This window comes from Lissotriton vulgaris, chromosome 2_1 (genome assembly GCF_964263255.1).
Source record: "Lissotriton vulgaris chromosome 2_1, aLisVul1.2, whole genome shotgun sequence".
Lineage (NCBI taxonomy): Eukaryota > Metazoa > Chordata > Amphibia > Caudata > Salamandridae > Lissotriton > Lissotriton vulgaris.
Window position 1 is genome coordinate 1,187,101,612 of NC_141687.1, and position 16,527 is coordinate 1,187,118,138.

At 44.3% G+C, this 16,527-nt stretch overlaps 4 non-coding genes across 4 annotated transcripts; all 4 read left to right on the forward strand.

The window, feature by feature from the left end:
• The first annotated feature begins 9,446 nt into the window (after positions 1 to 9,446).
• TRNAG-CCC (transfer RNA glycine (anticodon CCC)) lies at positions 9,447 to 9,518 on the forward strand. The gene has a single exon. It is a non-coding gene; the product is annotated as a tRNA-Gly (tRNA).
• A 2,521-nt stretch (positions 9,519 to 12,039) lies between these two features.
• TRNAM-CAU (transfer RNA methionine (anticodon CAU)) lies at positions 12,040 to 12,111 on the forward strand. The gene has a single exon. It is a non-coding gene; the product is annotated as a tRNA-Met (tRNA).
• A 2,212-nt stretch (positions 12,112 to 14,323) lies between these two features.
• TRNAG-UCC (transfer RNA glycine (anticodon UCC)) lies at positions 14,324 to 14,395 on the forward strand. Its single transcript has one exon. It is a non-coding gene; the product is annotated as a tRNA-Gly (tRNA).
• Positions 14,396 to 15,941: 1,546 nt separating this feature from the next.
• Positions 15,942 to 16,013, forward strand: TRNAG-UCC (transfer RNA glycine (anticodon UCC)). The gene has a single exon. It is a non-coding gene; the product is annotated as a tRNA-Gly (tRNA).
• Positions 16,014 to 16,527: the final 514 nt, after the last annotated feature.

Sequence of the window (16,527 nt, forward strand, 5' to 3'; positions counted from 1 at the left end):
AAGCATGTCACCAAGGGGCAACCCTGGTGACTGAGGGGACACCTAGAAAAAAAGCAATTTCTCCTTTTCTATCTACTATACCTTCCAGACCAACCCCATTGAGTGTTGTTGTGAATGGATTTATAGTGACCAGCAAGGCTCTCGGGTATCTGGCTAAGTACAGAGACCTTATGTTGAATATCGTTATCAATAATTCCACACAGGCCCTGTACTGTCGCATTCTTTCTTCCACAGTTGTCGAATGTACTACTTACTTTTCACTGACATGCATGCAGTAGTTCCTGCACTTTCAAAGATTGATGGATAGGTTTGTACCCAAAGAATTGTTTATGTTCCATTGTTTGTCTATGCTGTGCTTTTTTTTACAGGGTGTCTTCTGGTGACCAACATCGATGGACGAAGCGTCGGCTGCAATGGAGGAGTGCCGCTAAAAGGAGGATTTTCTTTCTGCAGGCAACTTACTTACCACTTCCAACAGGACCACTACAACCACATAGATACAGTATCCCTTGCCTTTTTCTCTGAGTGTGACTGCATTTCTTGGATCTCTCTCGGCTTCTAAATTGATCCCTTAACACATCACTTAGTCCACTCCACTATCACATCTGCACCACACATAGTCATTTGTAAGTGCTCCTACGTAATTCGCAAGTCGCAGCACGCCCCAGCCCGTAGAGGACTGGGATGGCCCCAATGATGAAGCATGTCACCAAGGGGCAACCCTGGTGAGTGAGGGGACACCTAGAAAAAAAGCAATTTCTCCTTTTCTATCTACTATACCTTCCAGACCAACCCCATTGAGTGTTGTTGTGAATGGATTTATAGTGACCAGCAAGGCTCTCAGGTATCTGGCTACAGAGACCTTATGTTGAATATAGTTATCAATATTTCCACCCACGCCCTGTACTGTCGCATTCTTTCTTCCACAGTTGTCGAAAGTACTACTTACTTCTAACTGACATGCATGCAGTAGTGTATGCACTTTCAAAGATTGATGGATAGGTTTGTACCCAAAGATTTGTTTATGTTCACAATTGTGTGTCCATGCTGTGCTACTTTTTCTTGTCTCCCAAAACCTTTCCCAAAAACCCCCGTACCCATCCATTTTTCAAACCCTAACCCTCTTTCCCCGGGCTGTGTGGTTTTGATTGATGTGTGACTAAATTACAGCAATAAATCCACACACTTGCTGGGGAGGATAAGGTGATAGCAACAGGCTGGTGAAGAAATCCGAGGATATATTCTTACTCTGCTTGACAAAGACCCATGGCTAATGTCAAAGAACTTCAACCGAATTAGTTATACTTTAACATTTGTTAGGCTACAATGTGGCACTGTTCTAGTGTACTTCTGTCACCTGCTATATTCTGTATTGTACCTTTGTATTGCTCAGGAGGACAAACCAGATTTCATTTTCTTTTTTTTCATAGGCAAGCAACTGCCACTGTGTCACACCACTAGTACCACCGCTATGAGGAAATTTTATCCGCCCAGGATTGCCAACCTTATTTGCTGTTTCCCGTGGAGCCAGCCCTGGGCCTAGCCCTACTTGCAAACAGAAATTACAGGTAAGATAGGCGTTTGGTTGGAGCTAGTATAATGGAGTATTAGGAGATACGAGAGATTTGATTGACGGTAGTACTACTAAAGTCCTAGGACTATTCAGGAAAACAAACTTACTGTTATGTTAAACCCCCACCCACCAGACTCAAAAGCAGTAAAAAACAGGTATGGTCAGATAAAGTTTCAAAAAGTATATTTTTATAGCCCTAACAAAAGAATCTCCCGCAAGACCCTCCCTAACCCCAACGATTGTCCTTCAAAAGTCCCCAAAAATCACAACTCCCAATTCCCACCCCCCAAAAGTCTCTAAAAAAGGGGCAAGGGACACTATGGCAGGGTGCTGTTGGAATTAGCAGCCAGGGCATCATGCTCCTTGCGGAGGGTGGCAAGTTCGAAGCAGAGGCCCTCCACCACGTTCTTATAATTATGGACCTCCTGCTCCAGGTAGGACAGTCTGAGGGATAAGCGGCGCCGGTGTGCCTTGCAAATCCTGTGAGGGGCAGCTGCTTTCTTTGCTGCTGGGCGGTGGCGTTTGGCTTTGGTAGCCCGGCTCCGTACCGCTGGAGCACTGCGCTGGCTGGCAGCACGCACGGAGGAGGATGCAGCTGTCCCAGTGGACGTTGTTGTTGTACCAGACTGCGTCTCCTCCTCCTCCAGGGCCACCAGCCGCCGATATTCAGCAACAGTGGCATCCAGCCTCCGTTGCCGGGCCATTCGAGCCAGCTCCTTCCTCCTTGATGGTGTCTTGGATTTGGAAGGAGCAACTACATGAAAAAAGAAAGACATAGTCTGTAACCAATGCTCCTTAAGATTAACACAAAATGATTGAGCAGAAAGTTGTCACAGTACAAGTAGCAAATTGAAAGCACAGTGCATAACTATTGAGGACAGTATCTATGTAACCTCCGACTTCTTCATCCTTGCTCTAACATTAGTGGGAGTTTAAGGAACAAATTCTATGAGCACTATGGACTTCTATTACAGTCGACTATGACAGTACACCACTCTTATTCTTCTTCTTCTCTCTTGTTTAGGAAAATTGGTACGTTATCTTATGCAAGCCGCCATAATGCCAGCGCAGTGAACTTGCACCCGAGAAAAACAGACGCACACCATGGTGAGTGAGACAGACTTGCGTTACTGTACCGGTCCAGTACATGCAGGTGGTGAAGCTCTTACTTTTCTATTACGGGTGGCACTGAGAATACTCTGTTAAAAGGGCTACTGCTTAATTAATTTAGCTTTCACCCTACAGTGCAAATGAGTATTAGAAAAGGAAAATGAAGAAGCTAAATTATCTGATTATCTATCACTTCACATGGGATGTATTTGATGACATATGGGATGACTTTAGGTGCTTTGCTTATTATTGAGTGAACAGTGATACCCCCACACATGAATGACGTACTACTACTAAACTAAAGTTATTAAGGGAGGTAGGGAGTGTCCACCGTAATAACTGGATATATGCTGTGCTTGCAGTTGCAATACAAACTACTGCTACTATTCATGGTAGTCTTTGGACAACGTTACAACTTCTTTTCCTTGCCTTTCCTACACTGGAACGGACGTGCGGGTGCGGTGTTACATGCTCTTCAAAGTAACACTTAGTTCATCCAGTGACCGTCTACTCTCTCTAGATTCACATATGCTATCTAAGAGTCAGATAGTACCATGAATGATCCAGGCATCCATCCATTCAAAGTATATTGCACACATACAGTTTCTGTCTCACCCACCCAGGCTGTTCTCCTTCCACCCATCCTTGCTTCATCATTCACCCAGCCATGCACCATACCATTTTCTTACCTTCCCAGCCACCTCGGGGACCAAGCAAACACATATCATTCTTCTTTGCCAGTCATCATTACATTTCTCGTGCTTCCACACTTACTTACACCCTTCTTTCGCTTTTCGTTCATCCCATCCATCAAGTTCACCTCAGATCTGATTGGGATTCTTCTCGCCAAAAACTTCACAGCTAAGTCGAAGTACATTTAGAGGAGGCTACTACCTGCTTTTTTTATAATACACCCGTGCAGAAAGCACACTCTGCAGTCTTCAATCTCAATGACTAAGGAATGTATAGCTTACCTCTGCCCGCCACCACCGTGTGAACCCTCACAGGCATGTCCTTGTCCGGCACTTGCACCGCCTCCTCCCCAGAGTTGTCCTCCTCGTCCAATGCCACCACCACCTCCGCGCTGGCCCCGTCTCCAGATGTTCCACCTACAAAGTACATTTAATAATGTTAGAATACACCACTCACTACTATATAATATTTGGTCTAGGAGGAAGAAAGAAATGTGAAAAAAAGTGTACAATTTAATAATTTTTGACTGTGTACTCTAGAGTAAAAATGTCCCTTTTTCCAGGGAAGGCTGTTGTCTTGCTGCACTTTTTGGCACAACTGATGAATGTTTGCTTTTTACCTTTTAACACGCACCACTTTTTCTCCTAACAGACAGAACCTTGACTTCTAAGAACACGAGCAGGATCAAGTTCAAACCAGGTGAGAGCTCGGCTCGACCACAAGAAATGTGTCCAATTAATCGTCAGCACTAAGCACTTTTCCATTTTCAGTTACACGTTCACTTTTATGACAAACTTGAATTTAATAAATGTGTTTACTTTTAATACAGCTTTTAAACTTAAGTAGACTCTGTGGTTTTTGGTCCTCCAGACTAGAGTGGATGAGCTAAAGGTTTTCGAATTTTTGCAAGCATGAGTCCGTGCCTCTGCCATCGGTGACTTTGGGAGCTAAATGACTCTGCCACACTATCTAGTCAGTAAGGAGTTGGGGGTTCAACTACAAAGTCTGTTATCACTGAGGTATGTGGAAAGTCTAACAGTTACAGCACCTATTATAATTGATAAGCTAAGCGATGCATTATTTAGTGTCCATAGTTCTGTTTGTGCAGATTTGTCCCTGCAACAGTAGTAGAATGGATTGTCCTCCTATCCAAACCAAAAGTAAAGTAGTATCTTATTATTTCTTGGTGGTGGTCATTCACCTTTTTATTGTTGGCAATGGTCAAAGCATAAACATTTAGAATACTTGAAAAGACATTATGGACAATCCCAGAGGACTACACTCAGTGCATACAGCTATTGCTGACTAGAATGGGAGTCCAATGGAAATGCCAAATGTGCAATCTTAGTTAGCTACACAGACAGACTAATAAGAATAATCTAGTAATACCACACGGAGTCATAGTCGAGGCAGGATAAGAATTTAGATCCTGTCTACAAGAAGATCAAAGACGATTTAGAAAAAATCGAATGAGGAACGCTAGGAAAAAATAAGTACTCTATATTAAAATTAAAACTTACTGGGGCCAGCAAAGGAGCCCTCGACTGCCCGGTCCTGGCCTGCATCGACAACAGCACCCTCCTCCTCCTCCTCCTGTGTCCTCCTCTTGCCCCTGGGGGAAGCTGATGTACAACATGAAAGAAAGAAAAACAGAAAACATGGATGATATTTCTCAACCAAATCAAACATTTAAAAAAGAACTAACAAAGTAACAAAATATTTTTGCGAAATAGCAAATAGGGAACGACTCCACGGGATATATTATTGACCAATCTCATGTGGTCGACTACGTCATTACTTTAGTATTGCTTGATTTGCGGACCGTCGAATTGGAAACTACCCTATGTAACTCACTAAACAAAGTACTAAAAAGGTTTGCCTAGGATTGGCAGGCAGCAGTCCGCAGCACGCAAAGTGACAGCCAAAGTCCATCGTGATTGAAGATCAGCGACAACACTAAAGTTTCCTACTACATTCACCAGTCATTAAAATACTCAAACTATTAATCCACCACCACTATTTCTTCTTATCGCCATGTGTACAAAGGAAGGACTGGACTTGAGTCTGTAGGGGCTGATTTAGAAGGCCCTTGCGGCTCTTTTGCTCCATTGTTGCGTGACTTTTGTGACGCAGCGACAGCACAAAAGAGGCGCAATGGTGCGGCGTATATTAACAACGTGACGCATCTGGGAGATGCATCACGTTGTAAAGCCCTGCGCCAATAGGGGTGTTCCGGCGCAAGGGAGGGTGTTCCTGCGCAGGAACGCATCCTAAAAGTGGCTGAGGGAAATCTACAAGATTTCAATCAGTCACTTTGAGGACAATGATGCGTGACTCAAACCCTGCGCCTGCTTGAAGCAGACGTACGGCTTGACGCAGCATTGGGGAGATAGGGCACCCCAGAGCATTGATGGAGCTGCACCATCGTTGCGACGCAACTCCAGCAATGCGCCGCCATTACGGCACAGATGCGTAACGCTTTGGTGATGTTTTGGGCCCATGGCGCGCCGCATTGTAAATACGGCGCACCATGGGTGATGGTGGCGTGACGCACAATTACTGGCGCATCCCTGCAACTTTGCAGGGATGCGCCGGTAATTAAAAATCTGAACCTTAGTGTGTAGCATTACGCAGTTCTTTCAACTACACTCATACATAATTTCACAGGCCAATGAAATGAACACAAAATCTAAAACAAATAAGCATAGTAGCAACACTACTGAGAAGAAGGAGAGCAGTGTACCTGAAATGCACAGAAGATTTTGAAATAAAATTTACCTACAATGTAATGAGCAGCATTATTGCTCTTGGTAAAAAACAAAAATTTGCAATATAATAACACAGCAGGAGAAAACATAGTAGTAAAGACATAGCTACTACTACTCACCAAGCCCGGGGATCTCAAGGCCAAGGAGGTCGAGCAGATCTCGCTCACGGGTCAGGACATCCGTCCAGCGGTGGGTGGCCTGGTTGTAGGTGCGCCAGACCCGAGAGTGGTGGTAAATGGCCTGGCACACCTTCTCCCACCGCTTCCGGCGCTCCCGGGCCCCGTACCCGGCACTGATCCTGCCGCATCCCATGATGGTCCTGGGGAGGCGGCGCTGAACATAAAAAATGAGTTGGGCCACCTCCTCCGGGGTAAAGATCTCCCGTGGCATCACTAGCTCCCCCCTCAAACGCCCGCACGGGAGCCGGACACGGGGTGCGGGACCCTTCCCCTTCTCGGGATGCTTCCCGGCTCCCTTCACCATGGTCTGGGCGGAAAGGAATAAAGAAAATAGAATAGGGAAGAGAAGAAAAGAAAAGAGTTTACAAAAGTAGTTTAAAATTAACCAAAAGTAGCAGTAAACACAAAAATATAGGGCTAGAAAAATAGAGGGATAGATAATAAGTAAAATAGATCAAAAAAAACTTCAAACAAGCAAAGGATGGCAGAGATTGACAGAGGATACAAAGACCATGCCCAGAACCATAGCAATGAATGAGAAACAAGATGGCCACGCCCGTTCACGACCGCGCGGGTAAGTTCGCGCAAGATTTTCCTTGCGAACACGCGCGAGACTGTACTGGCAATCCGCGGACTATGCGAGATTACACGTCGCGCCCGGAAACGGAAATACGTCAGGCAAACAAGATGGCTGCGCCCTTGAACGACCGCGAGGGTAACTTCGCGTCTTGCGCTACGAGCGGCTCGCAAAAACGCACAAAACCTTGCCAACTAACACGCCGCAAAAAAACAAATTGCATATTCGCACGAATTTGCGGCTTCCGAATCCGATCTCGCGCGTGTTCGCACCCCGCGAACCCCGCGAAATTGCAGAAAAACTCGTTTTTCAAAACTGAAAGCACTCGGCAGGGGCAAGAGTTCAAACTCATCATTAGTAACAATTCCCGGTAGTGCTTCCTGACTGGGGCCCCTCCAGAATTCAGTTGCTAGTTGCAACAATTGTATGACCCTGCTCTGACCCTCACAGCAGGCTCATACAATAGCTACAAGTAGGCCACAAAGAAGGTCCTGACTCCTGGGGAAAAAAAATGCACTGCAACAGAAAGCAAAATTACAGATAAGGAAGCAGGTGCCAGACTGGAATTTTAAAACAGTGACACATTAATAAACTAACCCCAAATTAATTCATCTCAGTTGAAGCAGGGCTGGTGTGCTTGCTTTTCCCCCCCATAATCTACAGTAATGATGAACCAGAGGGTGGCATTGATGTAACAGAGGGTTGCAGTGGTGAAACAGAGGGTGCTGGGAACCTGTGACGATGAACCAGACGTAGAAACAACATAATTCGCGACCGTTGCGCGACGAAATGTAAGTTCGCAATTGCGAACTGGTACAAAACCCTCGCGAACTGGCAGAAATCCTTGCGAACACAAAAAGAAACAAAAATCCGCAAATTCGCAAGAATTCGCGGATTTTGCGGATTGCGAGTTCGCATATCCGCAAAATTCGCGAACGCGAGATTCGCAAAATTCGCCCATACTTAGTGGTGAGCATAGCTGCTTCACAAGCAGTTGACCCGGGTTCAATTCCCGGCCAACGCAGTGAAAATGCTTATATATTCTGCAAACAAGATATATTTTAATGCAAAATGTCACAAAATGGAAATTTCATGAACAGATTCATCAGCCATATATAAAAAAATAAACAAATACATAGGCAAACATCTCAATCGCACCTTCTGATACGTTCATTGTCCTCATATATGATGAGTTTTATAAAGCAGAGTCACCACTCACATGTGCTGGTAATAAATATGTTGCAGTGGGCAAACAATGGAAGGGCTGAGGCCCGACCAGACATTATAACTCCAACATCTCTATGTTAAATAGCATTTCTAGGCAATATCTAGCCTCTGAAAAAAATATGCAAGATCCACGGATAAATCTGGCAAAAGTCCCTAACATTTTGTGCATACTTGTGCACTTTCCAGAATGTAGCGCCACCTTGTAGCTGTGGTAATTGCTGCTCACAAAATGTTTTATCAGAAGGCAAGTTGAGAGGAATCCCAAAGGCAGATGTCCATGGAAAGAGCTGCTCACTGCAGCAGGAATGTTGGATGCTTCAAATTTGCAGAGTTTCCTGTCCAACGTCCACTCACGTCCCGAACGCTCCCAAACGCTCAAAAGCCTCACACTGGGCAAGCCCTCACCGGGTAGATCTCTGGCTCCCAGGTAAAGCCAAATCCTGAGCATGTTAGTGCTAGGATCACAGAGAGAGAGAGAGAGAGAGAGGTTCAAGACCTGCTGTCTTGATAAAGGTCTGAAACCGCTAGTGTCTAAGAGTGTCTGACTTTCAGTTATGACTGATTGTGAGAGGGGAAGATGAAGTTTTTCTGCACCCAGTATGCCTTGCAATATACTTAGGCAAATGAGGTGAGAGCCGGACCAATCCCACGCTACTCTGCTTAATGCTCCCCATCTGCATAAAAAGAACACTTTCACAACAGAGCAGAGTGGCGCAGCGGAACCGTGCTGGGCCAACCACCCAGAGGTCGATGGATCGAAACCATCCTCTGCTAATTTTGCTTGATTTTCCTTCCAAGGACCAAGCTGTCATTTCCACACTGCCAGAAAGGAAATGCGCAAGCTTGTGCCAGCCATGTGAGAAAAGACTTCTCAACTATCTGTGTCTGTGTAATACAAGAGTGTTCGTGAAAGGATCAACCCTGTACTTTGAAAGTAAAGACACACAACTATAACCATAAATGACTGGTGGGAGCTTCACACAACTTTCTGGGCATGCTTTGAATTTCATTCTTCCCTTTTTTTCTGCTCTTATCTATCTCCTGGGCATTTCATGGAATGTTCTCTCTTTCTCTTCCCTGCTTTTCTTCCCATGCTGCCTATATATGCTGATTTCTACTTTTTGTCCTGTTGCTTTTCATTTCATCTCTTCTGCACAACTTTGTCCTTGGTTTCAATCCCCAGTTCCTTACCCTCTGCAAAAAAATGTCTACTACTTCTCATGTTGGTATCTAAACCAAATGCACCATTGAAGATGTTGCAAGATAGTCATTGATTTTGGGAACGTAATATTTAGAACCGAGAGCACACACTTCAGAGGGCGTTGGTGGTATAGTGGTGAGCATAGCTGCTTCCCAAGCAGTTGACCCGGGTTCGATTCCCGGCCAACGCAGTGAAAATGCTTATATATTCTGCAAGCAGGATATATGTTAATGCAACATGTCACAAAATGGAAATATAATGAACAGATTAATCAGCTGTTATATAAAAAATAAACAAATATGTAGGCAAGCATCCCAGTCGCCCCTTCTGCTATATTCATTGTCCTAATATATGATAAGTTTCATAAAGCAGAGTCACCACTCACATGTGCTGGTAAAAAATATTTACAGTGGGCAGACAATGAAAGGGCTGAGGCCCGACCACACATTATAACTCCAGCATATCTATGTTAAAAAGCATTTCCTAGGCAATATCTAGCCTCTGAAAACAATATGCAAGATCCATCGATAAATCTGGCGAAAGTCGCCAACATTTTGTGCATACTTGTGCCCTCACCTGAATGTAGCGCCACCTTGTAGACGTCGGAGGTAACTGCAGCTCAAAAAATGTTTCATCAGAGGGCAAGTTTAGAGGAATCCAAAAGGCAGATGTCCATGGAAAGAGCCTCCGACTGCAGCAGGAAGGTTGGATGCTTCAAATTTGCATAGTTTCCAGTCCAACGTCCTCTCATGTACCGAACGCTCCCAAACGCTCAAAAGCCTTACACCGGGCAAGCCCTCACCGGGTAGATCTCTGGCTCCCAGGTAAAGCCAAATCCTGAGCATGCTAGCACTAGGATCACAGAGAGAGAGAGAGAGAGAGAGACAGAGAGCGTCAGAGAGCTGCTGTCTTGATAAAGGCCTGAAACGGCTAGTGCCTAAGAGTGTCTGGACTTTCAGTTATGACTGATTGTGAGAGGGGAAGATGAAGATTTTCTGCACCCAGCATGCCTTGCGATATAATTAGGCAAATGAGGTGAGAGCCCGACCAATCCCACTTCACTCCGCTGAATGCCTCCTCATCTGCATAAAGAGAACACTTTCACAAACGAGCAGAGTGGCGCAGCAGAAGCGTGCTGGGCCCATAACCCAGGGGTCGATGGATCGAAACCATCCTCTGCTAATTTTGCTTGATTTTCCTTCCAAGGACCAAGCTGTCATTTCCAAACTGCCAGAAAGGAAAAGCGCAAGCTTGTGCCAGCTATGTGAAAAAAGACTTCTCAACTATCTATGTCTGTGTAATACAAGAGTGTTCGTGAAAGGATCAACCCTGTACTTTGAAAGTAAAGACACACAACTATAACCATAAATGACTGGTGGGAGCTTCACACAACTTTCTGGGCATGCTTTGAATTTCAGTCTTCCCTTTTTTTCTGCTCTTATCTATCTCCTGGGCATTTCATGGAATGTTCTCTCTTTCTCTTCCCTGCTTTTCTTCCCATGCTGCCTATATATGCTGATTTCTACTTTTTGTCCTGTTGCTTTTCATTTCTTCTCTTCTGCACAACTTTGTCCTTGGTTTCACTCCCCAGTTCCTTACCCTCTGCAAAAAAAATTCTACTACTTCTCATGTTGGTATCTAAACCAAATGCACCATTGAAGATGTTGCAAGATAGTCATTGATTTTGGGAACGTAATATTTAGAACCGAGAGCACACACATCAGAGGGCGTTGGTGGTATAGTGGTGAGCATAGCTGCTTCCCAAGCAATTAACCCGTGTTCGATTCCCAGCCAATGCAGTGAAAATGCTTATATATTCTGCAAGCAGGATATATTTTAATGCAAAATGTCACAAAATGGAAATTTCATGAACAGATTAATCAGCCATATATAAAAAAATAAACAAATACATAGGCAAACATCTCAATCGCACCTTCTGATACATTCATTGTCCTCATATATGATGAGTTTTATAAAGCAGAGTCACAACTCACATGTGCTGGTAATAAATATGTTACAGTGGGCAAACAATGGAAGGGCTGAGGCCCGACCAGACTTTATAACTCCAACATCTCTATGTTAAAAAGCATTTCTAGGCAATATCTAGCCTCTTAAAAAATATGCAAGATCCACGGATAAATCTGGCAAAAGTCCCTAACATTTTGTGCATACTTGTGCACTTACCAGAATGTAGTGCCACCTTGTAGCTGTCGAAGGTAATTGCTGCTCACAAAATGTTTTATCAGAAGGCAAGTTGAGAGGAATCCCAAAGGCAGATGTCCATGGAAAGAGCTGCTCACTGCAGCAGGAATGTTGGATGCTTCAAATTCGCAGAGTTTCCTGTCCAACGTCCACTCACGTCCCGAACGCTCCCAAACGCTCAAAAGCCTCACACTGGGCAAGCCCTCACCGGGTAGATCTCTGGCTCCCAGGTAAAGCCAAATCCTGAGCATGTTAGTGCTAGGATCACAGAGAGAGAGAGAGAGAGAGAGAGGGTTCAAGACCTGCTGTCTTGATAAAGGTCTGAAACCGCGAGTGCCTAAGAGTGTCTGACTTTCAGTTATGACTGATTGTGAGAGGGGAAGATGAAGTTTTTCTGCACCCAGCATGCCTTGCAATATAATTAGGCAAATGAGGTGAGAGCCCGACCAATCCCACTTCACTCCGCTGAATGCCTCCTCATCTGCATAAAGAGAACACTTTCACAAATGAGCAGAGTGGCGCAGCGGAAGCGTGCTGGGCCCATAACCCAGAGGTCGATGGATCGAAACCATCCTCTGCTAATTTTGCTTGATTTTCCTTCCAAGGACCAAGCTGTCATTTCCACACTGCCAGAAAGGAAATGCGCAAGCTTGTGCCAGCCATGTTAGAAAAGACTTCTCAACTATCTGTGTCTGTGTAATACAAGAGTGTTCGTGAAAGGATCAACCCTGTACTTTGAAAGCAAAGACACACAACTATACCCATAAATGACTGGTGGGAGCTTCACACAACTTTCTGGGCATGCTTTGAATTTCATTCTTCCCTTTTTTTCTGCTCTTATCTATCTCCTGGGCATTTCATGGAATGTTCTCTCTTTCTCTTCCCTGCTTTTCTTCCCATTCTGCCTATATATGCTGATTTCTACTTTTTGTCCTGTTGCTTTTCATTTCTTCTCTTCTGCACAACTTTGTCCTTGGTTTCAATCCCCAGTTCCTTACCCTCTGCAAAAAGAAATTCTACTACTTCTCATGTTGGTATCTAAACCAAATGCACCATTGAAGATGTTGCAAGATAGTCATTGATTTTGGTAACGTAATATTTAGAACCGAGCGCACACACATCAGAGGGCGTTGGTGATATAGTGGTGAGCATAGCTGCTTCCCAAGCAGTTGACCGGGGTTCGATTCCCGGCCAACGCAGTGAAAATGCTTATATATTCTGCAAGCAGGATATAGTTTAATGCAAAATGTCACTAAATGGAAATTTCATGAACAGATTAATCAGCCATATATAAAAAAAAAAACAAATACATAGACAAACATCTCAATCGCACCTTCTGATACATTCATTGTCCTCATATATGATGTTTTATAAAGCAGAGTCACAACTCACATGTGCTGGTAATAAATATGTTACAGTGGGCAAACAATGGAAGGGCTGAGGCCCGACCAGACATTATAACTCCAACATCTCTATGTTAAAAAGCATTTCTAGGCAATATCTAGCCTCTGAAAAAAATATGCAAGATCCACGGATAAATCTGGCAAAAGTCCCTAACATTTTGTGCATACTTGTGCACTTACCAGAATGTAGCGCCACCTTGTAGCTGTCGAAGGTAATTGCTGCTCACAAAATGTTTTACCAGAAGGCAAGTTGAGAGGAATCCCAAGGGCAGATGTCCATGGAAAGAGCTGCTCAGTGCAGCAGGAATGTTGGATGCTTCAAATTCGCAGAGTTTCCTGTCCAACGTCCACTCACGTCCCGAACGCTCCCAAACGCTCCCAAACGCTCCCAAACGCTCCCAAACGCTCCCAAACGCTCCCAAACGCTCCCAAACGCTCAAAAGCCTCACACTGGGCAAGCCCTCGCCGGGTAGATCTCTGGCTCCCAGGTAAAGTCAAATCCTGAGCATGTTAGTGCTAGGATCACAGAGAGAGAGAGAGAGAGAGAGAGAGAGAGGGTTCAAGACCTGCTGTCTTGATAAAGGTCTGAAACCGCTAGTGCCTAAGAGTGTCTGACTTTCAGTTATGACTGATTGTGAGAGGGGAAGATGAAGTTTTTCTGCACCCAGCATGCCTTGCAATATACTTAGGCAAATGAGGTGAGAGCCGGACCAATCCCACGCTACTCTGCTTAATGCTCTCCATCTGCATAAAAAGAACACTTTCACAACAGAGCAGAGTGGCGCAGCGGAAGTGTGCTGGGCCCATAACCCAGAGGTCGATGGATCGAAACCATCCTCTGGTAATTTTGCTTGATTTTCCTTCCAAGGACCAAGCTGTTATTTCCACACTGCCAGCAAGGAAAAGCACAAGCTTGTGCCAGCTATGTGGGAAAAGACTTCTCAAATATCTCTGTCTGCTGAAATACAAGAGAGGGATCGTCAAAGGATCCACCCTGTACTTTGAAAGTAAAGACAACAATAATAAGCATAAATGACTGGTGGGACCTTCAAACACTTTTATGGGGAGGCTTTGAATTTCATTCTTCCCTTTTTGTTCTGCTCTTATCTATCTCCTGGGCATTTAATTGAATGTTCTGTATTTCTCTTCCCTGTTTTGCTTCCCATGCTGCCTCTATATATTCTTATCTATTATTTGTAATGCAGCTTTCCATTCTTCTCTTCTGCACAGCTTTGTCCTTGGTTTCAATCCCAGTTCCTTACCTTCTGCAAAACACTTTCTATTGCTTTTCATGTTGGTATCTAAACCAAATGCACCATTGAAGCTGGTGCAAGATAGTCATTGAACTCAGGATCCTAATGTTTAGAACCGAGAGCGCACAGCTCAGAGGGCGTTGGTGGTATAGTGGTGAGCATAGCTGCCTTCCAAGCAGTTGACCCGGGTTCGATTCCCGGCCAACGCAGTACAAATACTTATATATTCTGCAAGCAGGATATATTTTAATGCAACATGTCACAAAATGGAAATATAATGAACAGATTAATCAGCTGTTATATAAAAAATAAACAAATATGTAGGCAAGCATCTCAATCGCCCCTTCTGCTTTATTCATTGTCCTAATATATGATAAGTTTCATAAAGCAGAGTCACCACTCACATGTGCTGGTAAAAAATATTTACAGATGGCAGACAATGAAAGGGCTGAGGCCCGACCACACATTATAACTCCAGCATCTCTATGTTAAAAAGCATTTCCTAGGCAATATCTAGCCTCTGAAAACAATATGCAAGATCCATCGATAAATCTGGCGAAAGTCGCCAACATTTTGTGCATACTTGTGCCCTCACCTGAATGTAGCGCCACCTTGTACACGTTGGAGGTAACTGCAGCTCAAAAAATGTTTCATCAGAGGGCAAGTTTAGAGGAATCCAAAAGGCAGATGTCCATGGAAAGAGCCTCCGACTGCAGCAGGAAGGTTGGATGCTTCAAATTTGCATAGTTTCCAGTCCACCGTCCTCTCATGTACCGAACGCTCCCAAACGCTCAAAATCCTTACACCGGGCAAGCCCTCACCGGGTAGATCTCTGGCTCCCAGGTAAAGCCAAATCCTGAGCATGTTAGTGCTAGGATCACAGAGAGAGAGAGAGAGAGAGAGAGAGAGAGAGAGAGAGAGGGTTCAAGACCTTCTGTCTTGATAAAGGTCTGAAACCGCTAGTGCCTAAGAGTGTCTGACTTTCAGTTATGACTGATTGTGAGAGGGGGAGATGAAGTTTTTCTGCACCCAGCATGCCTTGCAATATACTTAGGCAAATGAGGTGAGAGCCGGACCAATCCCACGCTACTCTGCTTAATGCTCCCCATCTGCATAAAAAGAACACTTTCACAACAGAGCAGAGTGGCTCACGGAAGCGTGCTGGGCCCATAACCCAGAGATCGATGGATCTAAACCATCCTCTGCTAATTTTGCTTGATTTTCCTTCCAAGGACCAATCTGTCATTTCCACACTGCCAGCAAGGAAAAGCACAAGCTTGTGCCAGCTATGTGGGAAAAGACTTCTCAAATATCTCTGTCTGCTGAAATACAAGAGAGGGATCGTCAAAGGATCCACCCTGTACTTTGAAAGTAAAGACACACAATAATAAGCATAAATGACTGGTGGGACCTTCAAACACTTTTATGGGGAGGCTTTGAATTTCATTCTTCCCTTTTTGTTCTGCTCTTATCTATCTCCTGGGCATTTAATTGAATGTTCTGTATTTCTCTTCCCTGTTTTGCTTCCCATGCTGCCTCTATATATTCTTATCTATTATTTGTAATGCAGCTTTCCATTCTTCTCTTCTGCACAGCTTTGTCCTTGGTTTCAATCCCAGTTCCTTACCCTCTGCAAAAAACTTTCTATTGCTTTTCATGTTGGTATCTAAACCAAATGCACCATTGAAGCTGGTGCAAGATAGTCATTGAACTCAGGGTCCTAATGTTTAGAACCGAGAGCACACAGATCAGAGGGCGTTGGTGGTATAGTGGTGAGCATAGCTGCCTTCCAAGCAGTTGACCTGGGTTCGATTCCCGGCCAACGCAGTACAAATACTTATATATTCTGCAAGCAGGATATATTTTAATGCAACATGTCACAAAATGGAAATATAATGAACAGATTAATCAGCCGTTATATAAAAAATAAACAAATATGTAGGCAAGCATCTCAATCGCCCCTTCTGCTATATTCATTGTCCTAATATATGATAAGTTTCATAAAGCAGAGTCACCACTCACATGTGCTGGTAAAAAATATTTACAGTGGGCAGCCAATGAAAGGGCTGAGGCCCGACCACACATTATAACTCCAGCATCTCTATGTTAAAAAGCATTTCCTAGGCAATATCTAGCCTCTGAAAACAATATGCAAGATCCATCGATAAATCTGGCGAAAGTCGCCAACATTTTGTGCATACTTGTGCCCTCACCTAAATGTAGCGCCACCTTATAGACGTCGGAGGTAACTGCAGCTCAAAAAATGTTTCATCAAAGGGCAAGTTTAGAGGAATCCAAAAGGCAGATGTCCATGGAAAGAGCATCCGACTGCAGCAGGAAG